The 14,407-nt window shown below is 43.4% G+C and overlaps 1 long non-coding RNA gene across 1 annotated transcript in view; it reads right to left on the bottom strand.

The window, feature by feature from the left end:
* The window catches only part of LOC140594673 (uncharacterized), a 38,965-nt gene that overhangs the window by 22,444 nt on the left and 2,114 nt on the right, over positions 1 to 14,407 (bottom strand). Inside the window, exon 2 of the long non-coding RNA XR_011995766.1 lies at positions 3,569 to 3,675. This is a non-coding gene — a long non-coding RNA (uncharacterized lncRNA). The remainder of the gene's footprint in view (positions 1 to 3,568; positions 3,676 to 14,407) is intronic.

Below are 14,407 nucleotides of genomic sequence, written 5' to 3'. Positions count from 1 at the left end.
TATTTTTAGGACCTCCGCTACCCTGGCTATCCTCACCTCATTTTTATCCTCATTAGGTAGAGAGTGTCCCCACTTAAAAGACTAGGAAAACAGAGGCGCAGGGCAGGGTAGGATGACTGGCCGAAGGGTAGGATTCCTGGTGACTGAGGGGCCCAGATGAATGTCTACAAGGGACAACCCCTTGGGAACTACACCTCTCCTTCCATCATGCCTCGATCTCCATTTCTCGATGTGCACTCACTGGCCCCCTCCCTAGGATTAAATAGTGCCCTTTTATCATGCATGACTTTCATCTTTCTCCACTACAGACTCAGCTCCTCATCTCTAAGCTCAAAGGAAAAAAAAAAATAAGCGCAGAAGGAGCTCTCCTGCAAGATTCTCAGAATCTCTGTCCCAAATCCTCACTGAATGGTATTAACACAAAGGGTGACAGTGAGTGACGAGCTCTGGCTGGGGTTCAGTTACCTCGGGCCCTGCCCCTGGTGCCAGAGGAGGAGATGCAGGCAGCAGCTCAATTTTCCCTCTATTTCCCTCCACAGTCACGGGTGGCTAAGTCTCAACGATCAAGCTGTGGCCGTTAGAGGCAGGAAATGGAATCGGAGAAGAGAGACTCGAAGTTACCCACCATGGAGAGCCCAGGGTGCTATGCGTCTTCCAGGTCCCTGAGCCCCCAGCCTGGGAGCACCTGGACAAATCCTCTAGGGCTCCGATGGCCCATCGCCTTTCCTGAACTCCTAGTGAATCTGTGTCTCGGTCCCCACTGGTGGCTGTTGCTCCGTGGCTTTTGAGGAGCTATCCTGAACTTCCTGAAAAACTGGCTCAATAGGCTCAAGTCGTGCACAACTGTCTGGGCTGAGAATCAGGTGGAGTGGCCCTATCCTTGCTCCTGAACCAAATGGAAAAACCAGACTGGAAACCGCTTCCCTTTGTCCTCAGTTTCCAGAAACTGTGACTGATCATGGATCTAAAAGTAGGATCTAAAAGTAGGACATGGTCCTCTGGAGGTGGTGATGGGGACCTCTTTTGCCAACACCTTGCATAGGGTCTTTTCTGTGGCCAGTGCTGCTTCTGATCAAATATCACCCAGGTCTGCATGCTCATCTACCTAGATGATGAAAACTAGAGGCACAATAGAGGCAGCTTCTCCTACAGTCATGCAGAAACAGTGAGAGAGTAGAGGATTTTTTTTTAAGTAACTGTACAGAATTGTTTATAAACTGAACCAGATGAATTCCTAAAGCCAAATGTGTCTCACTTTTCAACCCACCACAAGGTGCAGGTAGGTGTGTGTGCCTGTAAACTGAAGAGAGCCTTCTTACCTTGAAATTAGTTCAAGAATACTATAGATTGGTGCACCTGACTTGCTCACTTGGTGAAGTGTCTGCCTTCGGCTCAGGTCATGATCTCAGGGTCCTGGGATCGCACCCCACATTGGGCTCCCTGCTCAGCGGGGAGTCTGCTTTTCCCTTGGCCCCTCTCTGCTGCTTATGCGTGCTCTCTCTCTCTCTCTCTCTCACACACACACACACACACAAATAAATAAATAAAATCTTTAAAAAGGAAAAAGAATATTCTAGACTATCAGGCTGCCCGGTTCTGTTTAAAAATCAGTCACTGATACTTTCAATTTTTCTGAAAAACAATTTTTTAAAAGATTTTATTTATTTATTCATGAGAGACACAGAGAGAGGCAGAGGGAGAAGCAGGCTCCATGCAGGGAACCCGATGTGGGACTCGATCCCGGGTCTCCAGGATCAGGCCCTGGGCTGAAGGCGGCGCTAAACCACTGAGCCACCCGAGCTGCCCTGAAAAACAATTTATGAATTTATCCCTTGTATGTAGACTGATTTCAATGGAAATAATTCAGCTATTTTTTTTATTAGAAGTTTTTCTGGAGATGTTACTACACTTCAGAATAGATATACTTTTTTTAAAAGTTTTATTTATTTAAGTAATCTCTACACCCCCTGTGGGATTTGAACTCATGACCCCAAGATCTAGAGTCACATGCCCTTCAGACTGAGCCAGCCAGGTGCCCCCAGAATAGGTACACTTTAGGATCTATAGCTTCTGAATTCTTTAGAGTTTGGTGTAACCGAATTTCATCAGTGATAATAAAAAATATTTGAAACATTTAAGATAAAAAGCCATTTATTAGTATAGTTAGTATTTATTGAGAATCAAGTTCCAGACATTGTGCTGAGTACTTTAACACAAAAAATAAGTTGGTATTTATTAGGACTTTTTGACATATTAGAATTCTTTGTTAATGAGGAGCCATTACACAAACCTAGGTCTATTTGACCCAAAGTTGGAATCTTACCCGCTGCGCTATATTGCTTCATAGTACGGTTAGTGGTGGAAATCTAATTTTAATTGTGAAATCATTCTTGACAGCTCTGTTAGTCAATCAAATTTCTGAGCCCTTAATAGGTACTCAAATTTCTACATATTTGGTCTTTTCAAGGAGTTTTCCAGTAGTTAAAAAAAGAAAGTTTCTTTTTAATTGCAAATATAATAAAACTATAGGCACAAATATGTCTTTGTGTATGTATAGCATTGCATGATTTTTTGGAGAATTATTAGCCTAATCCCTTAATAATCAAGGGTATATTTATGTTTATATGTTTCAGTACTGAAGCATTTATGTAACGTTAAATACTGATATTTGTGGCTAATCTTAGCCACTAGTGACAAAGTTGAGCAAAAATAGTACAATCAGGTCAGATGCAGCAATGAACACCAATGTCATATAAATTCCTTAGAAAATGCTTGCAAATTTCATGTTTCTTGATATTGTTAAAATGTCAGTTCCCTCTTTTTTACTATAGGTTCATCACAATCCCCAACACAACCCCAGTAGTCTTATGGAGATCAACAAGGTGATTCTAAAATTTATCTGGAAAGACAAAGGTACTAGAGTTGCTGAAACAAACCTGCAAAAGAACAAAGTCACAGGACTCATGTTATGCATACACACTATGATTTCCAGACTCAGTACAAAGCTACCATAGTCAAGGCAATATGGTATTGACATATAGATCAATAGAACAGAATAGAGAACTCATAAACACACAAACACAGTCAACTGATTTTTGAGACAGGTACAAAGGAAATTCAATAAAGAAAAGATAGTCTTTTCAACAAACAACTCTGGAACAGTTAGATGTCTGTATGTAAAATATTAAGTAATTAAATAATGAACCATTACAAATATTGCACATCTTATACAAAAATTATTTCAAAATATGTCAGAGGCTGAAATGTAAAGTTCAAGGCTATGCAAGATCTAAAAGATAACATAGGTGAATACCTGCTTGACTTTAGGTATGGTAAAGAGTTTTTAGATATGACAGCCAAAGCAAGATTCATAAAAGAAAAAATATAAACTAGACTTTATCAAAATTTAAAACTTTTGCTCAGAGAAAGGCTCAGAGAAAGACACGGTTAAGAGAATCAGAAGACAAGACACAAAATGGAAAAAAATATTTCCAAAGATAAATGTGACAACAGATGTGTTTCCAGAATATATGAAGAACTCCCAAAACTCAACAAGAATAAGGGGCACCTGCATGGCACAGTTGGTTAAGCGGCCAACTCTTGGTCTCACTTCAGGTCTTGGTCTCAGGGCTGCGGGTACGGGCCCCACACTGGGTCCATGCTGGGTGGAGCCTCCTTAAACAACAACAACAACAAAAAATTAGTAAGAACTAAACAATAAAATCCTAGACAAAAGGCTTGAAAAAACACTGCATCAAGGCAGATGTATATGCAAGCACACACATGGAAAGATACTCAAAATGGTTAGTTATCAGGGAAGTGCACATTACACCAAGTGCTCATGTGCTCAGAAGTATTAAAAGCAAATGGAGCTCTCTAACTTACTGATAAGAACGAAAATGGCACAACCACTTGGGAGAAGAGTTCAGCAGTTTCTTATAAGCTAGATGTTCATTTACTATAAAGACCAAAAATCCCACTCCTAGATATTCACCCAAGCAAACTGAAAACTTACATACAACCAAAACCTTGCACACAAATATTTATAGCTTTATTCATAGTCACCAAAAATTGGAAATGGCCTAGATGTCTCTCAGTAGGTGAATGGATCACTAAAATATGGCACATCCATACAATGAGTACTACCAACAATGGAATACTATTCAGCCACAAAAAGGAACACACTACTAGGTCATACACCAACATGAATAAATCTTAAATACACTTTGCCAAGTGAAGGAAGCCAGACCCAAAGGTTACATATTGTGTGATTCCATTTATATGAGATTATGAAACAAGCAAGACTCTGGGGATGGAAAGCAAATCCCAGTGCTTGTCAGGGATTGGGGGTATAAGGAAGGGCAGGACAAGAGAATTTGGGGTGGTGATGTGATACATCTCTCAGAATCATAGAACTATATGCCACAAAGAGTGAATTTTACAGTATGTAAATTTAAAAATTCAACCCCAGTTTCAGGAGAACCCCAGGTGAAATTCAGGCCATGACAACTGAACATAACTGCATTAAAATGGTTGATATAACTATACCAAAAGGTTGAGTAAGAAAGGGGACCTAGTAACTTTGGGAAACAGTGTGTTGACCAAATACTGTAAAGCTAAAAATAAAAAGAACCATATATAAAGAGAAGCAAACCACTACATTTTAGTTGGGTGAATCTGTTTCTCTCAAGGGTATGGATTAGGAATTCCGAAGGGCTTTGTACGTACACTATGGTTGAACAAATCAATAAATATCCTGTAGATAATAAGTGCCACATTTCTCATTGTTGGAGACAAGAGATTACAAATAAGCAAAGAGGAAATTCCGGGATGAACCCTGTGGCATTGGGTTGGCATTGGAGGTAATGGCATTAACTCAGAGTAAAATATAGAAACAGATTGTTATGGACTATATAATTCATATGTTGAAGTTGTAACCCGTAATGTGACTTTATTTGGAGAAAGGGCCTTTAAGAAGGTGACTGAAGTTAAATGAATCATAAGGATGGGGCCTTCATATAAGATGACTGTATTTTTATAGGAAAAGAGAGAGAAAGAGAGACCATGGCTGTGTGAGGCCATGGACACCTGCCACCCAGGGAGAGAGAAGCCTCAGAAGAAACCAACCCAGTCAACATCTTAATCCTGTACTTGCAGCTTCCAGAACTGTAAGAAATTTCTGTGTTAAGCCACCCTTTCTGTGCTATTCCATTATGACAGCACTAGCGGACTAGGGCACAGATAGATAGAGAAAGAAATGTGGATATGTGTGTATATTCCCTTGTTTTGTCTGCTGAGAGGGACTAGAAGCTGTAGCCCCCAGTAGCAAATAGAGCAACTAATCCTCTAATCTTGGTTTCTAAATACATTGTCAATCCAAGGAACTGGGGATCCTTGGGGAAGCAGATAATTCCAGGGCTGGGGCAGGGAAAACAACAAGATAATCCTGAAGCATTGTGTGGTGCCTGAAAGTAAGGAGATGCTAAAGGAAAAAATTCGGACCAGGTGGGTATGACAAAAAGGATATGGAAGTCAACTTGAAAGAGCTCCCAATGGCCCAGGTCAAACCAGTTGAAATTTGAGCTACAAAATAAATTATAGTAATAGATGGCAATTCAAATAATAAAATAAATATCTGTGAGTTCATACTAATTAAAGAAAGGAGAAAGAAAGAAAGGAACAGAGAGGGAAGGAGGAAGAAGAGAGGGAGGGAGGGAGGAAGAGAGAGAGAAAGGAGAAGGAACAACTATTTTTTAAAAAAGAATTCCAATTAATAAATGTAGAAGGGATGAGTGCAATCACCATTAGAACACCACAGTAATTATTGCTTAGGGTGAATTCCACCCTAAATTAATGAGCAAAAGGGTAAGGAAAAATAAGATATTTGCATGATCTCAAAGTATTCATCAAAGAATATACTTGTTAATGACAAATATCTTCCCCACCCTCAAATTCTAGTTAACTGTGAAAAGAAAAAAACGGTAACATTGTAGTGGCGTAACAGGGCCAACACCACTTCGAGCAGTGCTCAAGGTCAACATTGCCAGTAATAAGGCATCAATGTCATGGACCCTCCAGGATGACACGCTGTAGAAGGCATGTCACCTCAATGGTATTATCCCCCCAAACACATAACTCTATTTAATCATGGTAAGACTTCAGATAAACCCAAACTGAGAGGTAGCCTACATCATGCCTTACCAATGCTCTTCAAAAATGTCAAAGTCATGCGATGGAAGTAAAGACTAAAGAACTACTGCAGATGGGAAGAGGCTAGGGACCCCTGACAATAAAACACATCATAGGGTCTGGACTGGACCCTGGAACAGAATAAGGATATTGCAGGAAAACCAAGGATGTATGAATAGTCTGAAGTTTAGTTAAGAGTATTGTACTAATGCTAAGTTTTCTTGTTTTTTTTATAGAAAATTTTCTTAAGATTTTATTTATTTATTTATTCTTGAGAGACACAGAGAGAAAGGCAGAGACACAGGCAGAGGGAGAAACAGGCTCCCTGTGGGGTACTCGATCCCATACTTCTGGGATCACAACTTGAACAGAAAGCAGATGCTCAACCACTGAGCCACCCTGGCGTCCTCTAATGCTAGGTTTTGATAATGGTACCATGGTTCTGTAATATGGTAACATTAGGAAAGTGGGCTGCATAGGCACGAACTATCTCTCCTATCTTTGCAAGCCTTCCTCCTGGGATGAAAGAAAGGGAAATAGAAAGTAACACTAGGTGTTTTCAACATGGAAGGAGGGGGTACCTGGGGCTCAGCAGGTTAAATACCTGCCTTCAAGTCACATCATGATCCCAGGATCATGGGATCGAGCCCTGAATCAAGCCTCACATTGGGCTCCCTGCTCTTTGGGGAGCCTGCTTCTACCTCTCTCTCCCTCTTCCCCTCCCCACTGCTCATGCTCTTTCTCTCTCTCTCTCTTTCTCTCTCAAAGAAATAAGTCTTTAAAACATATATAAACAGAAGAAGAGAGAAGTGAGTCATTAAAAATCAGGGAGTTGGGACTGATGTGGAGCAACCCCACCATCACTGAAAGGAGATAGAAATTTCAGTAGCCATACTGATAGAAACTCAACAGGGAAATAGAGGATTAGAAGTGCAAAGACTTGAGTTCTAGCCAGGCCCCATGGCTCCCCCTGCAAAGTTTGACCAATTATTTATATAATCATAGATAATGTCTAAAACATGTTACTTAGATAATACATGAGATGATTCTTGACAGATTCAGGTTTCTCATACATGATTCAGTTTCACCATGGAAACGATGGCGATAACAGTAATCACGTTGCTTGATGAAATAACACATTTAAATGTTGCCATGAAAAAAGAAATGATTTCTGTTTCAGATTCTGTTTCTTCATCTGGAAATTGAGCACGGATTTCCCTAGGGTCCGTCCAATCACATGTGACTATAAGCACCACATGAAATATGTTATACAAATGTTATAATAGCAGAACGAGATGGAGCTTTCTACACACATTCCTATCTTTCTTTGACAGAAGCAATATGAGAAATTTTTCATTAGCACAAGCAATCTTTTCAACAGCAAATGTATGAAAAATGGAATAAAATTCACCCTAACGATAAATGCAAGAGGCGGGGAGAGGCGCCTCTTTACAAAAGCATTATTTGTTTATGGAATGTTTCAAAGGTGACACTGTGGAGCCTACAGGAGTGCTTCCCTGCTGCATCGAAATGGAACCTAGTTTTAATTTTAATATAACTGGTTTAATGGTAGTTGGTCCAGAGAGTATCGCTTTCATCACAGCAGGTCAGCTGAGCATCCACGCAACACGCATATGCAGAAGGTGTACTTGTGTACGTGTGTTCAAACAAGCAACGACGGGTGGTTTCTGCTCTAGGTTTAGGTGTCAGAAAGCTGTATGAAAAGTGTATAAAAAAAAAAAAAACCCAATGACCTCCTTCGCCCTAACCCACGCCCTGGCTGATCTTCCCGCTGCCCCCCGCTCCCCACAGCAGCAGCAGCAGCTGTGAGGCTAAAATGAGGAAACCTGACATTAGCAGTGTGTTCCCTCCATCCCTGTCCCCAGTGGGGCAGGCAGGAAATGCCAGCCTCCTCACAGGAAAGCCTGTTGTGGTGAGATTTCCCGATTTACTTTATAAATGCAAGAAGGCCAGATACAGCAGGAGATAAGCGCTCAAGATTGCAAATGCTTATCATCGCTCAGGGTTCTGGGCCTCACAGCCATGACCAGTTTCTTCTCTAGAGATGGAAGCCAAAGTTCAGTTTGCTTCCAAATCGAAAAGCCTCCCCAACTGAAACATCTGACCATCTGCCCTTGTTGGCCCTTGCGAGAAAACCATTTCAGACAGCTTGCTCAAGTTTGACTGTGAGTGATGTTCTCGCCCCAGGAAGGCCTAAATAAAGAGAATCATCTAGGGATGCAGTTAAAAAAAAAGATTGGGGTAGCTGGGTCCCCAGGCTAGTAGCTGAAGATGTGGTACCCATTGGACTCTGGTCTCAGCTGACCCAAGAAATTTCCAGTGAAAACTGCTTTTGCACTGCTGGTGCCACTTGTATACAAGGCCTAGCAGAATGAAAAGGACAGAGATCTCAGAAGCACAAGACAGCTAGCTAGCTCAGTGGCTAGCTGAGTCAGAGAAGGGACTGACGGTTCCATCTGAAAGTCAGGCACGCTCCGGTCGCCACACAGGCTGGCCCCTTCTGGGGTCAGAATTTGGAGGGAAGAGTGATAAGGATTGGAGGGGGCATTACACACTTAACTATTTCTTTAAGATCCACTTCATTCCACCCCTCCCTCCCCTACTAGTCTTTTTTTTTTTTAATAGAACCAAAGCCATCACCCCCAGAAGCAGCAAGTAGGCCTCACAGAGTGGGGAACATAATTCCTTTTCCTGTTGTCCCCACATTACCAAACACGGTGAAGCAATGAGAACCTCACAGTCAAATCCTCAGCTCGTCGTCCCTCATGGCACTCATGGAGCTGATCTTTTAAAAAGAGAAAGGAAGATTCAGGACAGACCTATGTTCCCCTTGCCCTCAGCCAAAAACCTAGGAGACACCTTCCTTCACAAAGTCTGATGTGAAAACGTGTACCGAGAAAATGAAAACACACCCTCCCTCCACTTTTGATCTCTTATCTAGGGAAAGCAGGTTCCCTGAGAGGAACTCACAAGGCCGTGAGTCCCCAGTGTTTGTTGTGTTAAGTGGGGGACATTGTTTTGTGTTCAGCTATGACGTGCATTGAAGTAATAGTGAGAGACCAAGCTCTCTTCAGGACCTCACTGCGCCTGTTGAGAGTCACCAAAATAAAAATAATAATGACACCTCAGACCAGTATCTCATCAGACCAGTATGGACACAGCATCTCTTCCATCTAGAGGCTGGAAGCACTTGGTCAAAAGCATCTCAATTCTCAAAAAAAAACTATCCTTAGGGATATTACTGGTATCTGTCCTCATTCAAACATGGCCCACACCTCACCCTGCAACTACCACCTCCATTTAAAAAATATACCCCAAAGACCTTTGTGTGGAAGCTAATTGGCATTGGCCCTGCCCCAACTTTTGTCCAGTTTTTTTTTTTCCCTTTTTTCTTTTTAAAGTTGAGGCTATGAAGGCAGGCAGGGGCAATGAATAAAGCATCTACACTCGAGATAACACGCTGCGGTGTCCTTGGTAGCCAGAGTAAGCGTACTTTTACTTCTGTGGCATTTCTCTCAACAGCATCCCAAAGAGTTATTTTGTTTTCAATGAATACCATCATCCTCCACCTCAAAGCTGAAGCAGACACACTGGTCATCCCACTCAACACAATTATGTTTTGAATCCTTTAAGATCCCGGACTCATTGCCCCCAACACCGTGGTGATTGTACAGGCAGCTTTGAAAGTGATGGATAACATAGTCTTTGCGAACCTTTGCCTTCTCAGAGATAGCAAAGTGATGTTACTCAGGTCCTTCCCAAGATGCACGCTCCTGCCCCAGGCAAATGAATGAATGAATGAATGAATGAATGGATATGTGAATGAATGATTCCATTCTACCAGAAAAAGCATCACCCAACTTGGAACCATACTGGAATTATTTATGAAGGATTGGCACTGGCCAACTTCGACTTCTGTCTAGGTTTTTTTCTTCTCACTTTTAAACAGGAGCAAGGAAGGACAATGTCTCCCAATAACCTAAAAAATATATATAACCGTAGATGAGACTAGTAATATGCTCTTTAAAATTACTAAAATTTAAGCCGGAATGGGGCTCAGGGATTATCTAACAAAATTAATTAATTGATATTCATGAAAAGATAGCTTAAGATACCCTAAGGAAGAGAAAAACTAGCTAAGGGAGTTGAAGGAAGGAATATAATGTATATAAAAATCTCTGGTCTTAAGAGCTCCTCTTTGCCTTAATGCTCGGTCTTATTCATTCTCCAGTAACCTTACCTCTTCATCCACAGTCTTGGGATTTTTTTTTTCTTCAGAGAGAGCACTTGAGTGGGGTAGTGGGGTGAGGAGTGGAGAGGGGCAGAGGGAGAGAGAGAATCCCAAGCAGACTCCATACTAAGCACAGGACTTGATCCCAGGATCCTGAGAGCATAACCAGAGCTGAAATCAAGAGTCGGACACTTAGCCAACTGAGCCACCCAGGCGCCCCAGTCCAAGAAAACTTTACATATGTTTGATCTGCAGGTGGAGGTGAGGGATGAATCTGTTAGCTTAGGAGAGGCCCTTTCTCTTGCACCTGTTCAGATCACAGATCTCTCCATCCAGCAGTTCTCCATCCTTGCTCTGAATGCACCTTAGTTTGAACCCCATGCTCCTGCATCCCAAGAGCCTCTGCTACATCAAGAATATGCATGAATGAGTGCGTGAGTGTGTGTGTGTGTGTGTGTGTGTGTGTTGGTATGTGATGGGAATCAAAGGACCAGCCCGCTCACACACGTCAGAACCCAAAGTGCCCCAGTCTGACATCTCTTCTCATGGACCCTGTTCTACTCACTGCTTCCATTTCCTGGACTTATCTCCCTGAGCAGATTTCCCACTTCTTCTCTCCTTGTAATTTCCAGGAGCTCAGTCTAGGTTTGCAGCCTGTCAAGGGCTACAAGAGGACACAAATAATGAGAGATAAGGAGCGTGACATCTTGTTGGCTACCCTTTAAAATCTGAAATTGCTTGTTGGAAGAGCAGGAAGCAACTTCCTTCCTTCCTGTCATTAAAAGCAAAAGGGATAGGAAATGTAGAGGACGTTGAAACTCAATGTGATTTAAGTCTTTACTTGGGGTGGAAAGAACCACAAAGACCAGAAGACTGCTTTATACACAAGGCTACACAGGGCGAAAAACATTGTGGATGTGCAATGAATAGATCTTGATCATCCCAGAGGGTTCCAGAAAAGTTAAATCAAGTGTTTCAGCATTGTCAAGTCTTTTACTCACTTGAGGAAACCAAATCACAGCAAAACACTATTTCCCAGTTGTATTAGTTTGCTAGGGCTGCCAAAATAAATACCAAAGCATTAGTGGCTTAAACAACAGAAATTTATTTTCTTGCTGCTCTAGAAATGAGAAATCCAAGATCGAGGTCCCAGCAGGTGTGCTCGCTCCCGAGGCCTCTCTCTTTGGCTTACAGTTGGTAGCCTCACTGTGCCCACACGTGGTCTGTCTTCTGGGCACCCACACTCCTGTATGCTAATCTCCTGTTCTTAAAAGGACACCAGTCCTACTGGATTAAGCCCCCCCCACCACCACCATTTCACCTTATTTACCTCTTTAAAGGCCTCTTCACAGGATGCATTATCGTTCTGAATTACTGGTGGGTAGGGCTTTAGCATCAGGGGGACACAGTTCAGCTCATAACACTACTCACCAGGAGCAGAACTAAAACCGGAACCCCAAGTTCCTAACTCTAGAACATTAATTTGCCATTGATCCACATACTTTCCCAGGTTCCATACTCTCACAGAATTATGCCATACGCTTGTCAGAAGGCATCTCAGGATGATCTAACTGTAGCTCTCTCATTAGCCGGATAAGGAAGCTGGGCCCTAATGGTCTTGCTTGAGATCATAGAACCCATGGTGGCACCATTCAGATAAGGACCCCGGTCTCCCGCACTGGGAGCTTGCTTGGATTCCAATCTCCAGCTCTCCTCAACTCATCACCTGAGTCATGTGTTAATGACCAGGCCCTGGATTGCAAATCTATGGCCCAGAGGAAGCAGCCTGGTACAGGCTGGCGAGGGAGCAATACCCTAGAGTAAGAAAGCCCCCTCCCCTTCTCCTTTGGAAGGATAAGCTGGCTTTAATGAGTCTTCCTGCCCCATCCCCTTCATTCTCTCCTCTCTTAGGCTCCTCCTTATGGCAGCTGTTACCAATTTCAGCAATTTTCTCCTGGCAAATTGAAGGCTCCAGGTGACAAAGGGAGTTGGCTAATATCCTTCTAGAGGATGAGAGAGCCTGGGTCCTAATCCCATCCCACCCCTGCTCCCAGACAGGGTGGTTAGGGCTGCAGGCACTCCCCAGGTGGTCATCCACAAGCCTCCCAGTGCCCTCGTGTGCACACAAACACGTCCAGCCCTGAGACCCTAGCTGAAAGGGAGTCCAGATCAGGCCTCACTGCATTCTCAGCTCCTCTGTTTTTTCCAGGACCACCAAGATTTTATTATGTGCATGATCCTCGGCGCGAATACCCCTTCTGGTCTTAAAATTACAGGAAGAGGAGGAAATAAGGAGGCATACATGCATATGTGTGCACAGACACTGAAGAGTTTGGTACGGAACTAGCAGAGGACCCCTCCATCAGCCGACCACACCCACGGTGCTTGGGGAAGGGGATGATCTCTTGATCCCCAGTTAAACTATTTATGTAAAAAGGAAACCTATAGGTGAGCACTGATTTCCTCCAACCCTGCAAAGCAGAAAATGAATTAGTACCTGCAGACGAAATGTTCCTGTCAGTTTTCCCTTAGTAACAACATGATGGCTTGGTTTAGTATCATAGTCCCCTCCTTCTTCATTGTTCAGAAAGAAGAGGCGGAGTTAAATAATTATCGCACACCGCTATGTATCGATCTCAGTGTGGACACTGGGTGTCCAGCAGCGGGCAAAACAACCTCAACACCTGCCTTCAGGGAGCTGACAGTCTAATGAAGGGAGGCAAATCCTGGGTAGATAGGTCTGCAAATAAGGATGTGATAACTCTGAAACAGAAGAAAGGGTTTGAAATCAGAAGCAGGTACTCAAGCGATCTCCTAGAAGTCCCCTTCAAGAAGAGAAAAGAGACAGGGGGGATGAAAAGAAAACAATTTCAAATCTCTATCCTGGAAAGAACCCCTCTTTTTTTTAAGATTTTATTTATTTATTCATGAGAGAGGCAGAGGGAGAAGTAGGCTCCCTGCAGGGAGCCTGATGCAGGACTCGATCCCAGGACCCCGGGATCACATCCTGAGCCAAAGGCAGACGCTCAAATACTGAGCCACCCAGGTGTCCCATAACCTCTCTTTTGAAAAGCATGACATGGGGGTAGGATGTATTGCCCGACAGAGGGGCACCGTCTGTTTTATTTGTGGTTGTTTGGAATAGCGTGTGTTCCCTTTGGGAGGGAAGGCGATCTCTCCCCGAATCCCAGGAACAAAACCAAGGGGGCACTGGCTCCTGTACTTCAGACCCCAGCCCTCCCCAAGCTGCCTTGTTTTCCTAAGCAGTGGTCAGGAATGCGCTGGGCGGGGGCGCCTGGCCGGCAGCCCCGAGCCCAGGCAGCCCCAGTCACGGTCCCAGGCTGGCCTTTCACCTCCGAGCTCTCCCGGCTGCTCTTATTAAGCAGCAAAATGTTTCAATATGTTGAGCTTTGGGGGAGGGACAGAGAGAAAAATCGGGATATTGTTGAGAAGGAAATAATGAATAACCCCGCTGCCAGTCTTCATACCCCCCACGTGGGGAGATCTGGGTGATAAGTGTGCTTTCCCCAGAAATGGAATCCTAGCAATTGCTTTTGCTCAGAAATTTCCAGAGCCGGTTGAGGGGTGGGGAGTAGGGGAGACGGAGAAGAGGGAACAGGTACCACATTAATTTTCTAAGTGTCCAGAACCAAAGCAGTCAGGGGTCTGGGTACCCAAGAAGGAAGAACCAGGAAGGGAAAGCTTGAGAAACTGAGGCAATGGGGATCCCCGGGTGGCTCAGCGGTTTAGCGCTTGTCTTTGGCCCAGGGCGTGATCCTGGAGACAAGGGATCAAGTCCCACGTCAGGCCCCCACAGGGAGCCTGCTTCTCCCTCTGCCTGTGTCTCTGCCTCTCTCTCTCTCTCTCTCTCTCTCTCTCCCATGAATAATAAATAAATAAAATCTTAAAAAAAAAAAAAAAAGAAATTGAGGCAATGAATTCTCAGAGGTAACATGGCTGTGGTTT

Source organism: Vulpes vulpes, chromosome 12 (genome assembly GCF_048418805.1).
Source record: "Vulpes vulpes isolate BD-2025 chromosome 12, VulVul3, whole genome shotgun sequence".
Lineage (NCBI taxonomy): Eukaryota > Metazoa > Chordata > Mammalia > Carnivora > Canidae > Vulpes > Vulpes vulpes.
This window is presented reverse-complemented; position numbering and strand designations above follow the sequence as displayed.